This window comes from Aedes albopictus, chromosome 3 (genome assembly GCF_035046485.1).
Source record: "Aedes albopictus strain Foshan chromosome 3, AalbF5, whole genome shotgun sequence".
Taxonomy (NCBI): Eukaryota; Metazoa; Arthropoda; class Insecta; order Diptera; family Culicidae; genus Aedes; species Aedes albopictus.
Genome location: NC_085138.1, coordinates 337,059,394 through 337,081,550, shown reverse-complemented (window position 1 = coordinate 337,081,550; position 22,157 = coordinate 337,059,394). Strand labels below are relative to the sequence as shown.

The window sequence follows — 22,157 nt, the reverse complement described above, 5'->3', positions numbered from 1 at the left end:
AGTGAATTTTGCCTATAACTGTTAAAATACTTTTACATCTGCAACAATTATTTCCTACATTATTCTAATAATTACTGAATATTTCAATATTTGTCCTATACTGCAAACAAACAGTTACAATTATCAAGAGAGCATGCATTTTTCGTCAAAAAACTTACTTTACCTATAAAAATAGTCCAACAAATGACCTCCAATTGATAGAACTACTTAATAAGAAAAAGCAGGATGGTTAACACGTGACTACGCAACTGATTTAATAGAGTTTTCAAGAGCAATTGAATAGATAAATGAACAACTATCTAAATAAATAATCAAATAAATAAATAAATATATAAGTATATAAATAAATAATTAGATGTGTAAATAAATATATAATTAAATTATTTATAACTCTTTCATATTTGTTTCATTCACCTTCATCGGTCTATCCGGCTTTCTCCTTTTTATCATTTAGTTATTATTTTTCCTTTTCCTTTTAATTGTCATCCTCTTCCCCATCTGAAATTTCACTCTCCTCCTGTTTGTAAATTTCTTCTGCTTTTTGCTTCAGTTTAAGCTTGTCTTTAGCTAGCGACTTCCATTCATCCCTATTTATACCTTTATATCTTTTTAAATCTTGATTTAATGAAACTTTCCAGGTGTAACTGGGCCTTCCCTCTTTTTTCCTGTTTAATTTGAACCTGTAAGCTATTTTTAGTGGATGGTTTTGTGGTCTTCTTTTAATGTGTCCATAATAACTTATCCTACCCACTCTTATTCTCCGGTTTATTGTTTTACCGTTTAACGCTTTCTTTATATTTAGCTTAACCCCACTTTCTTTTCTACAATTGTTCCAAATACTTTTGACTATCATTTTCTCATATTTTGCCAATTGTTTCCTGCTCCTTTTAGTCAGTGTTGAAACTTTTGTACCATATAATAGTGCTGGTGAAATTACTGTCTTATATATTAGTTTACCTATTTCCCAAGACGGCTTAAATTGCTTGCAAAAATCAATTACAATTTTTGATGCTTTAACAGCATTAACACATCTTTGTTTTAATGTCGCTGGCCTATTTAAATCTTCAGTTAGAGTTATACCAAGATATCTGAGCGTTTTGTATGTTTTGTACACTTTATTATTTAATCTAATTGTATCTGGTATATCACCCATTTTGTTTGGAGCTCTAATTATGACGTGGCTTTTTTGTTCATTAATTTCCAAGCCAACTGTTGGTAAGCAATCCTCTAATGCTTTCACAATCGTTTCTAATTCCTTTCGAGTTCTAGCTATAATAAGCACATCATCGGCGAAAACTAATATCAATGGTAGTTCTAGAAGTCCCATATCCAACAGCTTAAGTTCAGGCACAACTTCAACTACATCTTTGAAAATTTTCTGCATAACTAAATTAAACAAAAATGGGGATAAGGGACACCCTTGCTTAATACCCTTGCCTCTATTAACCTCTTCAGAAAATTGGTTTTGCCATTTAACTTTTGCCCTGTCTTCTTTCAAACATAACAGAACCCTATCAATAACATGCGTAGGAACCTTCAAGTCTAACAACACATCTTTGATTTTTTCTATTTTAACATTATCGAATGCCTTTTTGATGTCCAGTGATGCTATGTACAACTGTTCTCCTCCATTCCAATACTCCTCCATTATTCTGCGGGTAATGAAAATATGATCATCCGTTGACCTTCCTTCTGTGAATGCCGCTTGATGAAGGCCTGGATCACCGGTAAATTCCCTTAATCTATTTTTTACCCATTTAGCATAAGGCTTATACATTACATTACATAGACTAATCCTCCTGAAATCTTCCACTTTTTTTGGATTACTAACCTTGGGGATCGGAATTTGAGTTGAACAAGAAAGGTCTTTAGGCATTACATTATCTAACCACATTCTTTGCCATAAAGTTACTAATCTATTAAAAGTTTTCTCATCTGCATACTTAATCATTTCTATTCGAATTCCGTCTGGCCCCGCTGATTTCCCATTACATGACTTCCAAATGATTGAGAACATTTCCTCTTCCGTAGGAGGCCGTGTCAAAGGGCAGGTATCATTCTCTTCTACGAATGAAATGCTAGGTCCTTCACTCTCCTTCAAAACTTCATTCCATAATCTTGTGGGAATATAGGCATTTTTCCTAGTCCTCTTTTTTACGTACTCTCTCAAGAAATTATACGACTTTCTTATTCTAACTCCAACTTCGAAATCATTTAGGTCTCTATAAAAATTCCTTATTGTTTTCTCTCTATGTTCTCTCTGTGCCAATTTGAATTCCTCTTTCCTGTTCTGTACTTCCCATTTATACGGTAACAAATCTGGATGTTTTTTCCATAACTTCAATGCTTTGTTCAATCTTCCTAATGCTGATTTCCTTTTCGGGGTAAGAGGAGCTTTTGCTGATGTCAACGCTTCATCTGCCGCTATCTTCATCTTTTCTGCTATCTCTTTATATTCCTCGTTTATATCTTTCCCAGCTTCTTCATCCTTTTCGTTGCCCTGCTGTTCTAAAAACTCAGAATATTTTTTCTTAATCACCTCATACTTCAGCGCCGTGCAATCTAGTTTTCTTTTCTGCTTCCTCTGACTAACTTTTTTGCCATCATAACACAACCCAACAATCAATAACTTATGATCCGTTTTGATATTTGGCCAAAACCCTCTGATAAATCGTACCCTTAAAGCACTATCCTTTGAAATCAACACATGATCTATTTGACTTTCTTTTATTCCACTTTTCCATGTAACATTCGTGTTTTCGCCTACCTTTGATGAAATGTTAATTAGCTTGTGTATTTTAAGAAACATCTTGAATTCTTCCCCATTGTCATTGCTTCTTTCAAACCCTAACGTATCTCCTACAACATCTCTGTCTTCTTCATCCACATCCTCTCGACCTATTTGCGCGTTAAAATCTCCGAGCAATAGTAATTTATTTCGAATGTGATCCTTCCCAATCAACGAACCCACATCGCATAAAAAGTTACCAACTGATTTGTTCGGACTGTGAACATTTACCAAAATAATTTTTCCTATTTTATCAACCACCAATTCTGCAGATATAATTGAACCACTGATTATTCTCACCTCTCCCAACGTGACGTCTGAGTTTTTTCGGATCATGAATGCTAGGCCCCTACTCTTATTTGGTCTATTTAATGATGATGTCCACTTATAATTTCTTGTCTCAATCACCTGTCCCAATACATTAACCTCCTGTAAGGCTGCTACATCTATACTATGAACGCTCATCAACTCATCTATTTCTATTCTTTTTTCTTCCCTGATACATCCCCTTACGTTTAATGATGCTATTCTTAATGATCGTTGTTGTGTTTGATGGTCTTGATTTCCTACCTTATTTATATTTTTATTACTAATTACTTCTCTCACTTCATGTTTCTGATTTCCTTCCTTCAATTTTGCAATGTGATTATCCTCGGTGGTCACAACTCTTTGATTGTCATTGGAGACACTTTTCTGTGTATTTGCTTCTGAAGCAATTGAATTCTTCCCTGAATCTAACATTTCGACAACGCTTTCATAATGATTCTTAGGTCCTTCTTTCTGAGTTCTGGTGTAATAAATCCTAAGTGTTCCTTCCTCTCTTCTTTCTCTTCCGGCGATAACTATATCAGGTTCATCATCTTGGTAAACTATTATATTTCTATTATACATTTCGCTCACCGCAACTATCACCTCGTACCCAAGCCAAACACCCATTTTCCTTACGCTTGAATTTATAAATTTATCAAAGCCTCCCTCCTCTAAACTTTCTATCAAAAATGGTTCGTATTTGTCTCTATTCTGAATCATATGCTCTGCTACTCTATTTCTGAATTCTTGTATCTCCTGATTTGTAACCTGGCGGTTTTTTATTGTTCCTCTCAACTGGTCAATTAGTACCCGTATCAAACAGTTACCATCCCCCTCAATCTTCTTAATTCTAGCTTTTGTTATTCCGTCATACAAACTAACCTCATAGGTATTGTGATTATTTTGCATTATTTCAGGTTTTTCCTTGAATTGATCGTTCATGTTTCTCTTATTACTCTCCAGCATTCTTTCATTTTGTATTTCAATATGTTCAAAAGTTAATAAGGTATTTCTTTTCATACAATTAATATTAAATTCAATTCCTTTAACCGCTTTATCCACTTTTCAAGGCACAACTGATACTCTATATTTACCCTCTTGGAAAATGTTAATGATAGTACAAAAAATCTCTGCTGTCGCACATATTACCCTAAGATATTTCAAATTGTCATTGTTAAATAATGTTATTATTTCTCTCTTGGTTTTGACTTGTTTATATAGCTTACTATTATTAGATTTAGCGATAAGAGCTTCAAACACTCTCTTTGAAAAATTAAATTCCATAAAACGATTGTCTGCTTTTTGAATTTGGTAAATAAGAATTTGTATCAAAGTATCATATCCCTCCACCGTATCCCCATTTAAGAATATTCTCTCCATTTTTAATTCTATGATAATCAATAATAATAATAGTATAATATGAAATAATATGAATATTTACAAATAATAATAATAATAAAATTAAGATGTGAAACTTCAATTCAATGCCTTTCAGTAATATCAACTAATTGTAATACGGAAAAATATGGGTATTAGTTAAAGAAATGGTTAATGTTTTCTTACCTTGTGATTTCTGCTCTACAATTTGATGTCATCCATCCTCATTCTCTCATTAAAACTTACCATTAAACTCTACAACAGGAAGCCCATTTAGAGAAGATGCTCAAAAATTGAGTTTCTGCCAGCTTTTCTCTAATTTGGACCATTGTGCGACGGTTGACGGATCGAAATCAAGTGTACGGGTTGCGGATGAAATTTCGTCATCGTTCGTAACCTTTGACGGACTGAAGCAGGGCGATGCTCTTTCGAACTTACTGTTCAACATAGTACTGGAAGCAGCGATAAGGAGAGCTGGTTTGCACAGGAGCGCAACCATTGTCACGAAGTCGCATATATGCTCCTGGGCTTCGCGGACGATATCGACATCATCTTAATGGACCGCCGGGCCGTGGAAGAGGCGTTAGTACCTTATAAGAGGGAGACTGCGAGGATTGGACTTACGATTAACATCACAAAGACTAAGTACATGATTGCTGGTGTTCAACGTCGGTCCGGACGTGGTAGTGGTGACGAAGGTGGAGAATAGTTTGCAGTTGTGGATGAATTTGTTTATCTTGATACTCTAGTGACGTGCGATAAAGATGTTATCCGCGAGGTGAAAAGACGGATTGCGGCTGCGAATCGGGCCTTTTCCGGTCTGCGAAACCAGCTGAAGTCCCGCAGGCTGCAAACGAAGACAAAACTCGCGTTGTACCAGTTTCTGATTCTTCCGGTCGCTCTATACGGTCATGAAACGAGAACGTTGAAAGAAATTGATCGGAGAGCTTTTGGAGTCTTCGAACGTAAAGTGCTGCGAACAATACTCGGCGGTAAACTGGAGGACGGCATCTGACAGCGTCGCATGAACTACGAATTGTACCAGGTATATAAAGAGATGGATATAGTGAAGCGAATACAACACGGCAGACTGCGATGGGCTGGACACGAGCTCGTATGCCGGAGGAACGACAAACTAAAATTATACTCAGCAGAGAACCAGGAAGGGGTCGTCGGCTTCGTGGAAGGCCGCGCACACGTTGGCTTTTTGCAGTTGAGGAGGACCTAGGGACTCTAAACGTTCAGGGCGACTGGAAGCGATTGACCCAGGACCGAGGCCAGTGGAGGCGGACACTTCATTCGGCGTAGACTCACCGCTACGAGTTGTAGCCCATCAAGTATCAAGTAAGTATTCCAATACATATCGCTGGAGGAATTCCTCTAGAAATACTTCAAGTAATTCAAAAATCATCAGGTAATTCTGGATGAATCCCTGGATAAGATGAGGTACGGATTTATGAAATTTCTGACCGAGCCCTTGAATAAATTTTTGAAAAGATTCAGAGAGTAATTTCTGATGGAATCACTGCAGAAATTCCGGGAGCAATCCCTAAAGAATTTCTTAAAGTATACCTAGAGGAACCCCTGAATGAATTCCTGAAGAAATCCTTAGAGCAGATATGCGAGGAATGCTTGAAGAAATTTCTGAAGAAATCACTTGAAGAATCCCGGAAAGCATTCCTAGACAAATTTCTGGAGGAATCCTTGGGGGAATTCTTTGACGAATTCCTGGAGGAATTTCTAGTGGAAATCATGGAGAAAGCTCTGGAGGAATTCCTGGAAAAATCCCCAAAGCAATTCCTAAAGAAATTGCTGAAGGAAACCCTGGAGGAACTTCTGAACAAATTCCTGGCAGAATCCCTGGAGAAATTCCTCTCGGAATTCATGGAGAAATTCCTGGTGGAATATCTGAAGGTTTACCTGGAGGAATTCCTGGAGCAACCGCTAGAGGAATTATTGGAGGAATCTCTGAAGGATAAATTTCAAGAGAAATCCACGAATGAATCCGTGCATGAATTCCTAAAGAAAATCTAGCAGAAATTCTTGGACTTACTGCAGAAATTCCTGAAGCAAACCTTGGGAGAAATCCTGAAGGAATCCCTAGAGGAATTCTGGGAAAAAAACTTCTGAAAATTCTTGAGAAATTTCGGGAAAAATACTTGGAGAAGAGGAATGCCTGGAAAAACTTTTGGACAAATTCCCGGCGGAATTCTAGTAGGAATTCCTTCCCCCTAGAAGAATTCTGGGAATACTTCGACGGAACTATCCCTGGAAGAATTCCTGAAATTCTGTAGGAATTCCTAGAGGAATTCTGGTAGGAATATCTGGATGAATTACTGAAGAACAAACCCGCAACATTACTGAAGAAATCATCGAAGGAATCCGTAAAATATTTCCTAGAGGAATCTGGAGGAATTCTCGGAGAAATTCTTGGATGAATTCCTGGAGGTAATCCTGGACGAATTCCAGGATGAATCCCTGAAAAAAAAATCCTGGAGGAACTACTGAAGAAATTCTTAAAAAAATGTTCAAAGGAATCCCTGGAGGATTTCCTGAAGAAACTGTTGGGGTAATTCCTGGCGGTATTGTAGGTGAAATTCCTGGAGGAGTCCCTAGAGAAATGCCTGGATGAAATCCTGGAGGAATACCTGGAGAAATACCTGGAGTAATTCCTGGATAAATTCCGGGAGCAATTACTGGGGGAATTTCTGAAGGAATCCCTTAAGATATCCTCAAAAGTATTTCTAGAAGAATCTCAGGAGAAATTCATGCAGGAATCCCTGAAGGAGTTCTTAGAATAATGCCTGTATAAACTCCGGGCGGTGAATGTCCTGGATAAATTCCTGGAGAAATGACCGGATCAGGAATTTCTTCAGGATTTTCTGGTGGAATTCTTAGACGTTTTCCTGGAGGAGTCCCTGAATGAAATCCTGGAGGAATACATAGATGAATCCCTGGAGGAATCCATATAGAAATCCTTGAAGGAACTCCTGAAGAGGAGGAATGCCTGGAGATATTCTTAAAAGCATTCCTGGAGCAATCCTTGAAGGATTCCCTAGAGGAACTTCTGAAAGAATGTCTGGAGGAAACCCTGGAGAATTTCCTGGAGACATGCCTATAAGAATTCCTGGAGGAACCTCTAGAGATTTTTTTATAAATCTACAGAGGAACTCCTGGGGGATCCCTGGAGGGATTTCTGGATGATTTTCTTGAAGAATCACTGAAGAACTTTCAGGTAGAATCCTTGTAGGAATTCCTGGAGGAATCCCTGAAAGAATTCCTGACGAAATTTCAGGAGGGGAATCTCTAGTGGAATCTCTAGAGGATTCCTTGAGGTATCTATATATGAATACCTGGAGGAAACTCTGGAGGAATTTCTAGAGGAATCCTTGAGAAATCTCTAGAGGAACTCCTGGAGGAATCCCTGGAGGAATATTTGGAGAAATTTCTGGATGATTTTCTTGAAGAATCACTGGATAACATTCAGGAAGAATCCCTGAAAAAAATCCTGGAGGAATCCCTGTTGGAATCTCTAGATGAATTCCTTGAGGTATCCCTAGAGGAATGTCTGGAGGAATCTCTAAAGGAATTCATAGAGGAACTCTCTTTTTAGAGTTGTTCCTGGACGTATCCCTGTAGGAGTTTTTAAACGAATCCCTGAAGGATTTCACAGAGGAATCCTTGAACAATTGCTGAAGTAATTTCTGGATGAATCTCTTGAGGAATTCTTGGAGGAATCCCAAGAAGATAACTGAGGATCAATTTCTGAGGGAATTCCAGTAGGAGTTTCTGAAGAAATCCCAGAAAAAAGTATTGAATAAATCACTGAAGCTCTTGAGGAATCCTGAAAAAATACTCTTGGAGGAATCCCTGTAGCAGTTTTTGAAGAAACCCCAGCAGGAATCTCGAAAACAATGCCAAGAGGAATTCATAAGGGAATCTCTAAATAGTTCCAGGAGGAGTTTCAGAAAGAATTCCAGGAAAAAATCCTAAAGGAATCCCAAGTAGAGTGCTTAGAGGCATTTTTAGAATGCCAGAAGTTGTTCCTGAAGGAATCACAGAAGGAATTCCCGGGTGAATCCCTGGTGGAATTTCCGAAGCAATCTCATGAGGAATTCCTTAGGGAATCACAGGACAGCTTTCTTAGCAAATTCCTGGAAGAATTCCTGTAGGAATGCCTGGATGAAAAATCTTAAGAAATTCATGTCTGCAGTACTTTCTGGACGATTTTTTGAAGGAACAATTCCTGGATGAATTTTTGAATAATCTCTAGTAAAATTTTCAGAAAGAACCTGGAATTATTCGAAGTATTTCTGCAGCAATAGAAATACTTCGAATAATTCCAGGTGGAATAACTGGAGCAATCTCTAGTGGGATTCTGGAAGGAATATACCGCGAAATCTCTGAAGGAATACCTGCAGAAATACCTCAAAGGATCTTTGGAGAAATACCCGAAGAAAACCGCGAAAACAGCACTGGAACAATCATTGGAGGAACATCTAAAGATATCCCACACGGAAAAACGAAAGAACCCAAAAGTGAGTTCATTCCACCCAACTTCTAGGTTGCATGTGGGAAGCCAATTTTGAGTGGATGGAGTCGATGTTGAGGTAGGTAGTTTGCATTTAGGCGTATACGGTGAAAGTACCTAAAGTCGAAGTTCTTTTTACTCATCCGCCAGTTAAATTACTCAACTTTTGGTACTATGTCACTTACTCAACTTTCGCTTCCCGCATAGAACTCTCAAAGTTGGGTTGTTTTGCTATTCACTCTGACAAAGAGAGCAAATGAAAGAGGTTGAAAAAAAAAACTCACGTTTGGGTTCCCCCCAAAAAACGTCGTAAAAAACCGCGTTATTTCAAAAAACGTCGTAAAAAAACCGCGTTATTTCAAAACCCGTCGTAAAAAAACTATTTTTTAAAAAAACACGCGCAAAATAGTCAGGATCACATCTAACGTGACTTGACTGTTTTACGACGTTTTTATTGTAATAATGCGGTTTTCTTTTACGACGGTTTTGAAATAACGCGGTTTTTTTTAAATAACGCGTTTTTTTCTACGCGGTTTTCTCTACGCGGTTTTTTTTTTAAATAACGCGTTTTTTTCTACGCGGTTTTCTCTACGCGGTTTTTTTACGCGATACCATTACCGTCGTAAAAAAAACTTCAGTGCAAAAGTACACGCTAAGATCTCGAAAAAGTGCACAACCTCAAATATGCTTTGTGATACTTAAATATAGGTAAACAAAACTCAAATATGAGTAATGTGTTCCCAAATATGAGTAATTGTTACCCAAATATGGGTAAATATTACCCAAATATGCGAATATGCACTTTTCCAAAACATGTGTTTTATTTACCCATATTTGCGTTAAGTTTACGCAAATTTGAGTAAAATTTACTCATATTTTAGAAAAATAGGGAAACTGATCTTAGCGTGTATGGTCCACTGCACGAATTTATGCTGGCCTGCTTACTCTCACAGAAAATCTGACGTTTGAGAGATAACGGCACCGCCCAGTAAGTACACGGAACCGCTAAACTACCCAAAATCAAGTTCTTTTGACGCAATTCCATAGTTCGGCCCAATAAGCCAAAATTTGAGTAAATCGATTAAACTCACGCTAGGTAGATTGCTAAAAAATATACTCAAGAGTAGGTAAATTCAACCTAAGACCCCCCCTCATTCAACTCAATTTTGAGTAAACCGACATTTACCCAAATTGGGGTAAAGGACTTCCTTTGGGTAGATGCATCTTTGTTTTTTTTTGACAACATCGGTGAGCCAGAGAGGGAAAACAACCTAATTTTGGGTAACGAGTTTTTCGATATACTCAATTTTGAGTAAAACCGACCCTAATATTAGGTAGTTTGGATTTTCCGTGTAAGCAGGCCAGACTAAATTCGTGCAGTGGACCATTTTGCACGAGTAGGTTGCAACATTGCACAATGGTCCGAATCCACGTTTTAGCAGGAAAAAAATCCGTATCTCTGTTTTCGTTAATTTTAGGCGTTTGGTGTCTTCAGAGAAGTTGTTTGCATTTATTTGCTGCATCTTTTCCAAATATTTTTGATTAGGGTGGTCTTCGTCCTAACTCAAATCTGGAAAAGAACTTTTTAATTTTAAGTCATACGCGATCGAATTCTTCAGCAAAGTTGTAGGCAATGCTATTTCGAGCAACTTTGCTGAATACGCCGTTTATCTAGCTCTTAATTTGAACATAGTAGGTCAATTTTAAGTTTTGACTTAGGGTGAGCCCCCTAAAAACGGTTTTTTCGCAATAACTTTTTTATTTGATTTTTTTCGAAGATGTGAGCTTCGGAGCCTTTGAAGAGCAAGTAATGACGCATATTTGTTCTGAACAATGCATGTTGCTAGGTCTTGCCATTCAAATGTTATGGGCAATTTTGACTTAAAAACAACGATGTCTTCAAATGCTTATATCTCATGGAGCTGGTAAAATAAAAATAGTTGTTTAAGCGGCATTTGGAAGGTCACATATCAAGCCAAATTAGGAGCAAATATTACAAGAACGTTATTTTTTAAATTGAAATGAATCGACTCCAAAAATCCCCTTAAAAAATCGAAAAACTACATATAACTCATACAATTTTAAAGATAGAGTCAAACTGTGTTCGGAAAAAATGTGGGTTTTTACCATACCTAAAAGTTTCCCATACACGACTTTTTTGTAAAATGTGAAACAAAAGCTTGAAATTGATAATTTGTTTTTAAAGAATATAATCGTTCTGATTTCCTAGAAAAACATAGCATGTACCCCTAAGAATCAAATTATAAATTTCAAGCTTTTGTTTCACGTTTTGTAAAAAATTCGTGTATGGAAAACTTGTAGGCATGGTAAAAACTTACATTTTTTCCGAAGACAGTTTGACTCTATCTCTGAAATTATATGAGTTATAAGTAGTTTTTTCAATTTTCAAGGGGATTTTTGGAGTCGATTTATTCCAATTTAAAAAATAACGTTCTCGTAATTTTTGCTCCAAAGTTGGCTTTATATGTGACCTTCCAAATGCCGCTTAAAGATCTTTTTTTATTTTACCAGCTCCTAGAGATATAAGCATTTGAAGACATCGTTGTTTTTAAGTCAAAATTGCCCATAACATTTGAATGACAAGACCTAGCAACGTGCAATGTTCAGAACAAATATGCGTCATTACTTGCTCTTCAAATGCTCCGAAGCTTATATCTTCGAAAAAAATCAAATAAAAAAGTTATTGCGAAAAAAACCGTTTTTGGGTGGCTCACCCTAAGTCAAAACTTAAAGTTGACCTACTATGTTCAAATTAAGAGCTAGATAAACGGCGTATTCGGCAAAGTTGCTCGAAATAGCATTGCCTACAACTTTGCTGAAGAACTCGATCGCGTATGACTTGAAATTCAAAAGTTCTATTCCAGATTTGAGTTAAGACGCGGACCACCCTAATCAAAAATTTTTGGAAAAGATGCAGCAAACTAATTCAAACAACTTCTCTGAAGATACCAAATGCCTAAAATTAACGAACACAGAGATACTGATTTTTTTCCTGCTAAAACGTGGATTCGGACCATTGTGCATTGCATCCTTCCTCGAAACAAAAAATTTCGGCCGGTAGAATCGGTTGACCCGGATTGCCACGGTGTCCGTCCGGACACGACAGAAACCATGATGGAATCACTGCAGCAAGCTTTGGAAAAAACCTGGAGGAATTGTTCATACTCATATAGTTTACGGAACTACCTTTCGGAACCTTTCGATTGCTTAAAAAAAATATTTCCTTGCTTAATGGCTTGCAGTCAAAAAAGCCCAAAATCGCATATTATGCCCTATAAATTGAGGCATAGCTCAAAATTGTGACGTGTTAGAGCAAATCTGAGCCCGGATTCGGATTCAGCGGGCCAAAACCCTTTGGAGACACATAAGTTTGCTCTTGAGACAGACAAAAAGTTAATTTTTGTTACGCTGTGTAAGTGATATGACTAACCGTCGCGCTATTGTTCGCTTCACGCGGTAAGCAAACAATCGATCACCCACGTCAGGTGATCGCTTAATATCTGAATAATCTATCGCACATACACGAATATTAACACATTACATAACAACAGATAACATAAAACGTCGTTAGTTTAATAAAGACTGCGTAGCATAGAACTAGGATTTTTTTAACTGTAACAGAAAACAATGGTAATGAAAATGCATTCATATTTCTCATTCGGAATACAGTGTATACATTTTCATCACGATTTTTTTTTGTTATGAATGAAAAACTCTAGATTGGGTTCAAATAAGGGCGAAAGTAACATGATCGAATTCTCTTCTTCAAATTAAAGTGACAAGATACAAGTATGCCTGCAGTTTTTGGTCACAATATGCTATGCTGAAAGGCGATCTTGAATCTAAATGTAACAAAGTAGAGGAAGTCAATGAAAAGAAATCGACCATGTTACTTTCGCTCTTATTCAAACTCGATGTAGAGCTGCTTTCAAATGATTTTAATGAAGAATTATTCAACTTTAAATCGTTTTTAGTGCGGCATACATTACGGCTTTTAACGTTAAAAAGTTAGTCATTGAAATCATCGTCAATATCAAATATTTGAAAACAGTTTCTTCGTTCAAAACAAAAGTCATTGCTATGAAAATATATTCACTGTACTTCACATGAGGAATAGAATGCAGTAAATATATTTTCATGGTCGATGTTTTGATTTACAGCGAGAAAACTTTTTATTTTCCGAAAAATGATGACGGATGCTTAAGCCTTAACTTAGCGTTATAAGCCGCCCGTCAAAAGAATTAACGTGCATTTGAAAGGTTCTGATTTTATACTCATTTTAACAACATTTGAGGTTTTATAACAGATGACAAAAAAGGTTTTAAAACTGACTTAAAACTGTGATAAAACCAACAATGTTGTAGTCATTATACAAAGTTTGCATTTTAATGTCAGTTGCAGAGTTAGGACGAGGGAGTTTTAGGCAAGACCCGGCGCTCCAAAGTATACTCACTAGTATGGGACCCGCTTGTATGGAAAAAATAAATCCTCGCTCCAGTCGACTTTTTAGATCCCATTTAGGTCCCATATGAACTGTACAAAATTTCAGCGCAATCGGTGAAACTATAATTTAGCGCAAGCGGTTCAAAGTTTGCATAGGATTTACTATGGGAAAAGTTACACTTTCAAACAAAAAATCCCAGAGGTCACCCTTCGTCTCCTTAATTCAAATCGATCAACGCTTCTAGTAGAAAAATCATTTATGAAACTTTCCTTCGAAGACCGCACAACGATTGGATGCATGTGGAAAAAGTTATTGATTTATTACCGATTAGTGATCCAACGAACGGCTTTTTGTTTTGTTTTATCAGCAGCACTGCTGCTGCCGTTGTTGCATGGGGTGGCGGGAGGCATCACCACCCCCGGAAACAGCAGCAGCCAAGGCAGCAGCTACAGTGCTGCTAATAAAACAAAACAAAAAGCCGCTCGTTGGATCACTAATCGGTAATAAATCAATAACTTGTTCCACAAGCATCCAATCGTTTTGCGGTCTTCGAAAGAAAGTTTCATAAATGATTTTTCTACAAGAAATCTGCCGTGTGCAGCATAGTTGTCCCATGTTACATTTTGTCGATTTTGACTTTTTTTCGCCAAACGGTCTATTTTTACGTATTCTTTTAGAAACTGCCCTCGGTTAGTACACTTTGTTCGGAAAATCTATAAAAACAACATCAAGTCAATTTGTCCCATGTTCATTTTTGTCATCATAAGCTGTCCCATGTTCCAATTTTCAGCATAAGCTGTCCCATGTTCAATTTTCCAGCATAAGCTGTCCCATGTTCAATTTTGCAGTAGTCCCATGTTCTATTTTGCAGCATAAGCTGTCCCATGTTCAATTTTTCAGCATAAGCTGTCCCATGTTTTTTTTTCTCAGCTTTTAAAGCTAAATTGGAGTAAGCTATGAGTAACCAGTCGAGGGTGTAATCAGTAACCAGTCCAAAGATGGCGACCAGAATATCCAAGATGGCGGTCTATAATCCAAGATGGCGGCTCAAAATTCAAGATGGCGACTGTTTAATGGAGTTTTAGGCTCTAAACCATGCAATCTATATATATAAAAGTCAATGTATGTATGTTTGTATGTTAAATTGTATGTTAATGTGTATGTAAATTTGTATGTTTGTTTATTTGTTTGTTAAAGAGGTGGTTATAAGGGTATTGGAATTCAAGATGGCGGCTTAGGTTCCAAGATGGCGGTCAAAACGTCAGAGTGCTTGCTATTTAACGGTGAATCTGTTACGGATACTATGCAATATGGGTATCTATCGATCGGGTTTGATGAGTAGAAGTCAAAAAACAATGTCCGACCCCATTTTGAAATCCAAGATGGCGGACCATAATCTAAGATAGCGGTCACGGAATGGTGTTTTGAGCAATGTTTCCATGAAATATGGGTATCTATCGATCGGACTTGATAAGTAGAACTCAAAAATGGATATTTGACACCATTTTGAAATCCAAGATGGCGGACCATAATCCAAGATGGCGGCCACGGATTGGTGTTTTGAGCTATGATACCATGCAATATGGGTATCTATCGATCGGACTTGATGAGTAGATGTTAAAAATCGATATTTGACGCCATTTTGAAATCCAAGATGGCAGACCATAATCCAATATGGCGGCCATGTAATGGTGGTATGAGCTATGATACCATGCAATATGGGTATCTATCGATCGGACTTGATGAGTAGAACTTAATAATCGATATTTAACGCCATTTTGAAATCCAAGATGGCGGACCATAATCCAAGATGGCGGCCATGTAATGGTGGTATGAGCTATGATACCATGCAATATGGGTATCTACCGATCGGACTTGATGAGTAGAATTCAAAAATCGATTTTTGACGCCATTTTGAAATCCAAGATGGCGGACCATCATCCAAAATGGCGGCCACGGTATGGTGTTTTGAGCTATGATACCATGAAAAATGGATATCTATCGATCGGATTTGATGAGTAGAAGTCAAAAATCGATATTTGCGCCATTTTGAAATCCAAGATGGTGGACCATAATCCATGATGGCGGCCATGGAATGGTGTTTTGAGCTATGATACCATGCAATATGAGGATCTATCGACTGGACTTGATGAGTATATGTTAAAAATCGATATTTGACGCCATTTTGAAACCCAAGATGGCGCACCATAATCCAATATGGCGGCCATGTAATGGATGTATGAGCTATGATACCATGCAATATGGGTATCTATCGATCGGACTTGATGAGTAGAACTCAAAAATCGCTATTTGACGCCATTTTGAAATCCAAGATGGTGGACCATAATCCAAGATGGCGGCCACGGAATGGTGTTTTGAGCTATGATACCATGCAATATGAGGATCTATCGATTGGACTTGATGAGTATATGTTAAAAATCGATATTTGACGCCATTTTGAAACCCAAGATGGCGGACCATAATCCAATATGGCGGCCATGTAATGGTGGTATGAGCTATGATACCATGCAATATGGGTATCTATCGATCGGACTTGATGAGTAGAACTCAAAAATCGATATTTGACGCCATTTTGAAATCCAAGATGGCGAATTATCATCCAAGACGGCGGCCACGGAATGGTGTTTTGAGCTATGATACCATGCAATATGGGTATTTATCGATCGGACTTGATAAGTAGAACTCAAAAATCGATTTTTGACGGCATTTTGAAATCCAAGATGGCGGCCACGGAATGGTGTTAAGAGCTATGATACCATGAAATATGGGTATCTATCAATCGGACTCGATGGGTAGAAGTCGAAAATCGATATATGACGCCGTTTTGAAATCCAAGATGGCGGATTACAATTCAGTATGGCGGTGGAATGGTGGTACAAGCTATGATACAACAGTCGAACCTCCATGAGTCGATGTTCCTTGACTCGATATCGACTCATGGAGGTAAATTTTTCCATACTGAATTTTTTTTTATTGCTATGATGGTCCCTTCAAACGGCTTCCTAAAGAATATCGTAGGACTTGGAAAGATATACGAAGCCTATTTGAAATTCAAGATGGCGGCCGTAATTTCAATGCTGACATCCGATAACATTTTGTAATACATGCGATGCTGCTGTACCCAAGTAACCACGGTGCTGAAGCCTTATTGCATGCAGATATACGGTGTACTTAGAGCAATCATTACTTTACATGCAAACTTAAAGTTGATTTAAAGTGGAAATGGGCAATTATGCGACGGCTTCAAGATTATACCAGTATAATCCTAATTTGATTCTATAATTGCCCACTTCCACTTTAAATCAACCTTAAGTTTGCATGTAAAGTAATGATTGCACTAAATACACCGTATATCTGCATGCAATAAGGCTTTAGCACTGTGGTTACTTGGGTATAATAAAGGTTTTCATCGATCGGGTTTGGTGCGAAGAACATAAATCGATATCCGATGAGGTTTGGAACACTAAGATGGTGAACCGAAATCGGTAACGGTTGCTCAACATCATTTTAAAATCTAAAAAGGAAGAAAACTATCCCAAAGAAGTATGTAGTAGTTTTACCCATGTTATCATGCAATATTAATATTTTTTTGATCAAAATGTTTTGAAATAACAAACCAGTACTGGATCTGTGTTTCGAGATTTGTTGATTTTTTTCGGTGATTTCACCGAAAAAAATCAACAAATCTCGAAACATAAAATTCAACGGTGACGAAAAAACCCCACAGTACTGGATCAGATTACAAATACATATTTTATGTGGAATAGTCGATATTTACTTATGTTTATGGGTTCTTCAACAATAAAAAAAAATTATTGTTTCTTCTACCACTTTACATCATTCAATTTGATTTTTATTTAAAAACGTTTTGTAACACTTTTACATAATTTAGTTTTGATTTTTAATTTATAAACTTTTTCTAACACTATTACATCAGTAAGTCTTGACTTTTAATTTATAAACTTTTTGGGTGGGTTAGGGGTGTTGAAAAATCGTGAAAATTCCCTTACGTAATAAATGGATAGCCCCTTACAGTAGGTACTTCGTCCAGAAGCGACCAAATGGAAACTACCCCCCTCAATATCGACCTAATCAACTCAAAAGGCAGCATCCATTTATTACGTAACGCTAAAATCGACATTTTTCGACCCCCCTCCGTAACGCTTTTTTGTATGAAAACCCGAAAATTTTTGTATGGGCCGTAACGCTCGGCCATACTCCCCCCCTCCCCCTAGAGCGTTACGTAATTTGTGGATGGCGCCAAATTAGTTTCCCGCACGCACCTCTAAGTTGGGTGGATTAAACTTACTTTATGGTACTTTCTTTCTCCGTGTATGCAATGTGATACCAGTGACGTCATACTCGATTGGCTGTAATGGCGTCGGACATTGATTCTCAACATCTACTCGTCGAACCCGTTCCGAAAATATCCATATTTCATAGGTTTCCATTGATGTCCAGAAAGCGGAAGCCTCCATCTTGGATTTCAAAATGGCGTCGGCCATCGATTTTCAACATCTACTCGTCGAGCCGGTTCATGAAATTTCCATATTGCGTAGGTTTCCATTTATTTCCAGAAGCTGGAAGCCGCCATCTTGGATTTCAAAATAGCGTCGGACATAGATTTTCAACATCTGCTCGGCGAGCCCGTTCTGGAAATATCCATATTGCGTGGGATTCCATGGATTTGCAGAAACCGGAAGCCGCCATCTTGGATTTCAAAATGGCGTCGGACATCGATTTTCAACATCTGCTTGTCGAACCCGTTCCGGAAATATCCATATTGCGTGGGTTTCCATGGATTTCCAGAAACCGGAAGCCGCCATCTTGGATTTCAAAATGGCGTTGGACATCGATTTTCAACATCTGCTTGTCGTGCCCGTTCCGGAAATATCCATATTGCGTGGGATTCCATGGATTTGCAGAAACCGGAAGCCGCCATCTTGGATTTCAAAATGGCGTCGGACATCGATTTTCAACATCTGCTTGTCGAACCCGTTCCGGAAATATCCATATTGCGTGGGTTTCCATGGATTTCCAGAAACCGGAAGCCGCCATCTTGGATTTCAAAATGGCGTCGGACATCGATTTTCAACATCTGCTCGGCGAGCCCGTTCTGGAAATATCCATATTGCGTGGGATTCCATGGATTTGCAGAAACCGGAAGCCGCCATCTTGGATTTCAAAATGGCGTCGGACATCGATTTTCAACATCTGCTTGTCGAACCCGTTCCGGAAATATCCATATTGCGTGGGTTTCCATGGATTTCCAGAAACCGGAAGCCGCCATCTTGGATTTCAAAATGGCGTCGGACATCGATTTTCAACATCTGCTTGTCGTGCCCGTTCCGGAAATATCCATATTGCGTGGGATTCCATGGATTTGCAGAAACCGGAAGCCGCCATCTTGGATTTCAAAATGGCGTCGGACATCGATTTTCAACATCTGCTTGTCGAACCCGTTCCGGAAATATCCATATTGCGTGGGTTTCCATGGATTTCCAGAAACCGGAAGCCGCCATCTTGGATTTCAAAATGGCGTCGGACATCGATTTTCAACATCTGCTTGTCGTGCCCGTTCCGGAAATATCCATATTGCGTGGGATTCCATGGATTTGCAGAAACCGGAAGCCGCCATCTTGGATTTCAAAATTGAGTCGGACATCGATTTACAACATCAACTCGTCGAGCCCGGTTCGATAATACTCACATGGATTTTTAAAAATTATTTTGGCAATTTCATGAAATGGTACGTTTCACCCCTCCCTCCCCAAAGTCCTCCAGAAATCCTAACAATACTACATGAATTCCAAAAATTCGCCGGGAATGCCGAGAATGTCTGTGTGAATCCTGGACATTCTCCGGGAATCCTGATAACATCCAACATGGGACAGCTTATGCTGAAAACTGAAACATGGGACAGCTTATGCTGAAAATCTCGCATGACATGGGACAGCTTATGCCGATAAAATCCCGAAATTTGCTAGATTTATCGGCATTACAGTCCCACCAGAGTTTTTATTTAAAAAGTTGAAGTAAATTTAATACCTATGAAATTTTTGGTTCATACTTCAATGATAAATACCAATTCTAACGCTCTCCTGATGAATTCACTTTGATTTTTTATTACACTTGTTCGTAGAGAGGGAAACAAGGCTGGAACTTAAAACGCGTTTTTCTCGGTTTTCTGTTTTGTAACATGGGACAACTATGCTGCACACGGCAGAAATGTTGATCGATGTGAATTAAGGAGACAAAGGGCGACCTCTGGGATTTTTTATCTGAAAGTGTAACTTTTCCCATAGTAAATCCTATGAAAACTTTGAAACGCTTGCGCTAAATTATAGTTTCACCGATCGCGCTGAAATTTTGTACAGTTCATATGGGACCTAAATGGAATCTAAAAAGTCGACTGGAGCGAGAATTTGATATTTGTCCCATACTATTACTCACGGGTATGGATCTTAAAAAAACGATTTGACACTTTATTCGGCAAAAATCTCATTCTTATAATTTTATTTCATTTAGACCTTCAAATATGCAAAAACAGAAATTTCTTATACTTACTGAAACGTCCAAAATTGTTGACAAATAGAATATAGATTTCGCTTTCAATCATATCAGAAAGGATCATTAGGATCAATTCGTTCTTATGAAGGCATTTTTTTATGCACGGACCATCAGAAATTAATCAAATCTAACAAGAATCTCTATACTGCCCGAAAACCGTTAAACCACATGTTCCTTCTACCCCTTCATTATAAAAGTTTCGCGCCAAACCAACATCCCTCGTCGTGCACTCGTGTCTGGTCTGATTTCAACGTTTCGCTCTTTTCTCTCTCACATCGCTAGCGCGCTTCGTTCGCCGGTGTACGTTAGCTGTTCCCCTCTCCCGTATTCGACCTTCCTTGTCTTGGGGAGCATAATATCCAATGAAGTTCAACTGAGGGTATTGATGCTGGCACCCATTTACCGAGCTTTATTGCTTGTTGAACCCCCGCTCGGGGTAGCCACTTTCGAACAGTGCGCTACCTGGGCGGAATTTTTGGCACGCCCCTTTACTTCACAAGCGGGCGTCTTTAAAATCATATATGAAATCTTATCAGTTAAATTTGGCAAATTTTATTTATGGTCCGTGTGTATGCACTGTGTTTGTTCTGCGGCTGTTCAGTTCCGGGTGCATTCTAAATTTAAACCTTCGATTTTTTCCTTATCTCGGTTTTTGCTGTGTACTTGTACGGTTGGAAATTTTGCAAACGTGCGTGCACCAATTTCCACATTGTAACGATTGTCCGAGGACGACGCGGCGACGTGGTGCATGCAGGAAAATGAAATCGCACACTGGCGCTGCTGCTTTACGCCGCCAGTGAATTACTGAAACTCAATGTTCGTCCAATTATTTATCATTACTTTGTTATTTGCACTTCCTTAGTAGGTGAATTTGTTATAAAAGTTGGCTAATTTCCCTAGGTGAATGCAGTTATTATCATCGAGCGGACAATTTACTGGTGCATCCAATTTGCGTCAATGCTGCTGCTGCATGACGCATTTCTGGTGCTTGTTATGTGCGATGTATGCCTGAATTAGTTGAGATTGTTTTGCTGTCTTACCTTTATCGAAATTGTACTGGAAAGTACAATTACATAGATGAAAGTTGAACTTTTTGTATGAAAATTATCTGATGTAGCGAGTAGGACGATCTGTGGCATCTGAGCTTTTCCACTCAATGCACGAATCGCGTAGACGTGACCTTTTTCAATTCAAATGAAATTTTGCTCATGTAGGGCAGGGGCGTACAATTTCGTTTCAATGATACACTTTCATGCAACATTTGAATGAGTCACTTCAAGTGTTTCATACATTTTTCTAATGACTCGGTCGTTAAAAAAAACTTTTCCACTCATCGTAGCACTCGGTAGTCTCCCACCCGGTCGCATTGCTTGTGTTTCACCCGTCAGAGCATTAGTGTCTCACTGGTGCGCGCTAGTCTCTCAATGGTTACGGGCGCCGGTTGATTGGATTTAAGTGGTCGAATTTGCTATCCTCTTTCATAAAACATAATTATCATTCTATTGGCGTGCACCACTGTTCAAAAATGTGGTTTAAATAGTGTTTTTAGCATGTTGAAGTATTTCAATGACTCATAAATGAAACGAAAATCCAAGTGTATCATCCCATGTTTCATACATACTTGTTTCTGTAGCAGCAACGAACGAGTGTGTTGCTGGGTGAGAGATGAAGCATCACAGCAGTCCGTTCGCATGGGAAACGATTTGCTACAGTCGTCGTACGTCATGTTTTCCTTTCGAAATTGCACGACCCTGATGTAGGGTATTGATTCCCTTATTAAGCATGTGGCTCCCATTTTCATCCTACGAAAAACAAAGGATTGAAACTCTGTTTTGTTTCTTATTTTGTATTTTTTGTTAGAAGTGAGCACCCATGAATACAAAAAGAACGGAAATAATCGGTGTCGTAATCGCTAGTTTTCGAATAGGATGAATATGGGAGCGTGAGATTACTGATGACACACATACCCTATGAGCTTCAATCTGAAAATGTTTGCTACAGTGTATCAAACAATTGTCCGTACAGCAACTTTTTGGTCAAAATAATTTTTCATTCAAATGTTTATAACTTTTTTGTTCGTCAATCAAAAATGCTGA

At 38.3% G+C, this 22,157-nt stretch overlaps 1 protein-coding gene and 1 non-coding gene across 3 annotated transcripts in view; one reads left to right on the top strand and one right to left on the bottom strand.

Annotated features, from left to right (window-relative positions):
* LOC109397407 (dnaJ homolog subfamily B member 6) overlaps positions 1–22,157 on the bottom strand; it is a 391,375-nt gene that overhangs the window by 129,743 nt on the left and 239,475 nt on the right. The window lies entirely within an intron of this gene.
* On the top strand, positions 20,393–20,544 carry LOC115262842 (U4atac minor spliceosomal RNA). The gene has a single exon (XR_003895478.2). It is a non-coding gene; the product is annotated as a U4atac minor spliceosomal RNA (small nuclear RNA).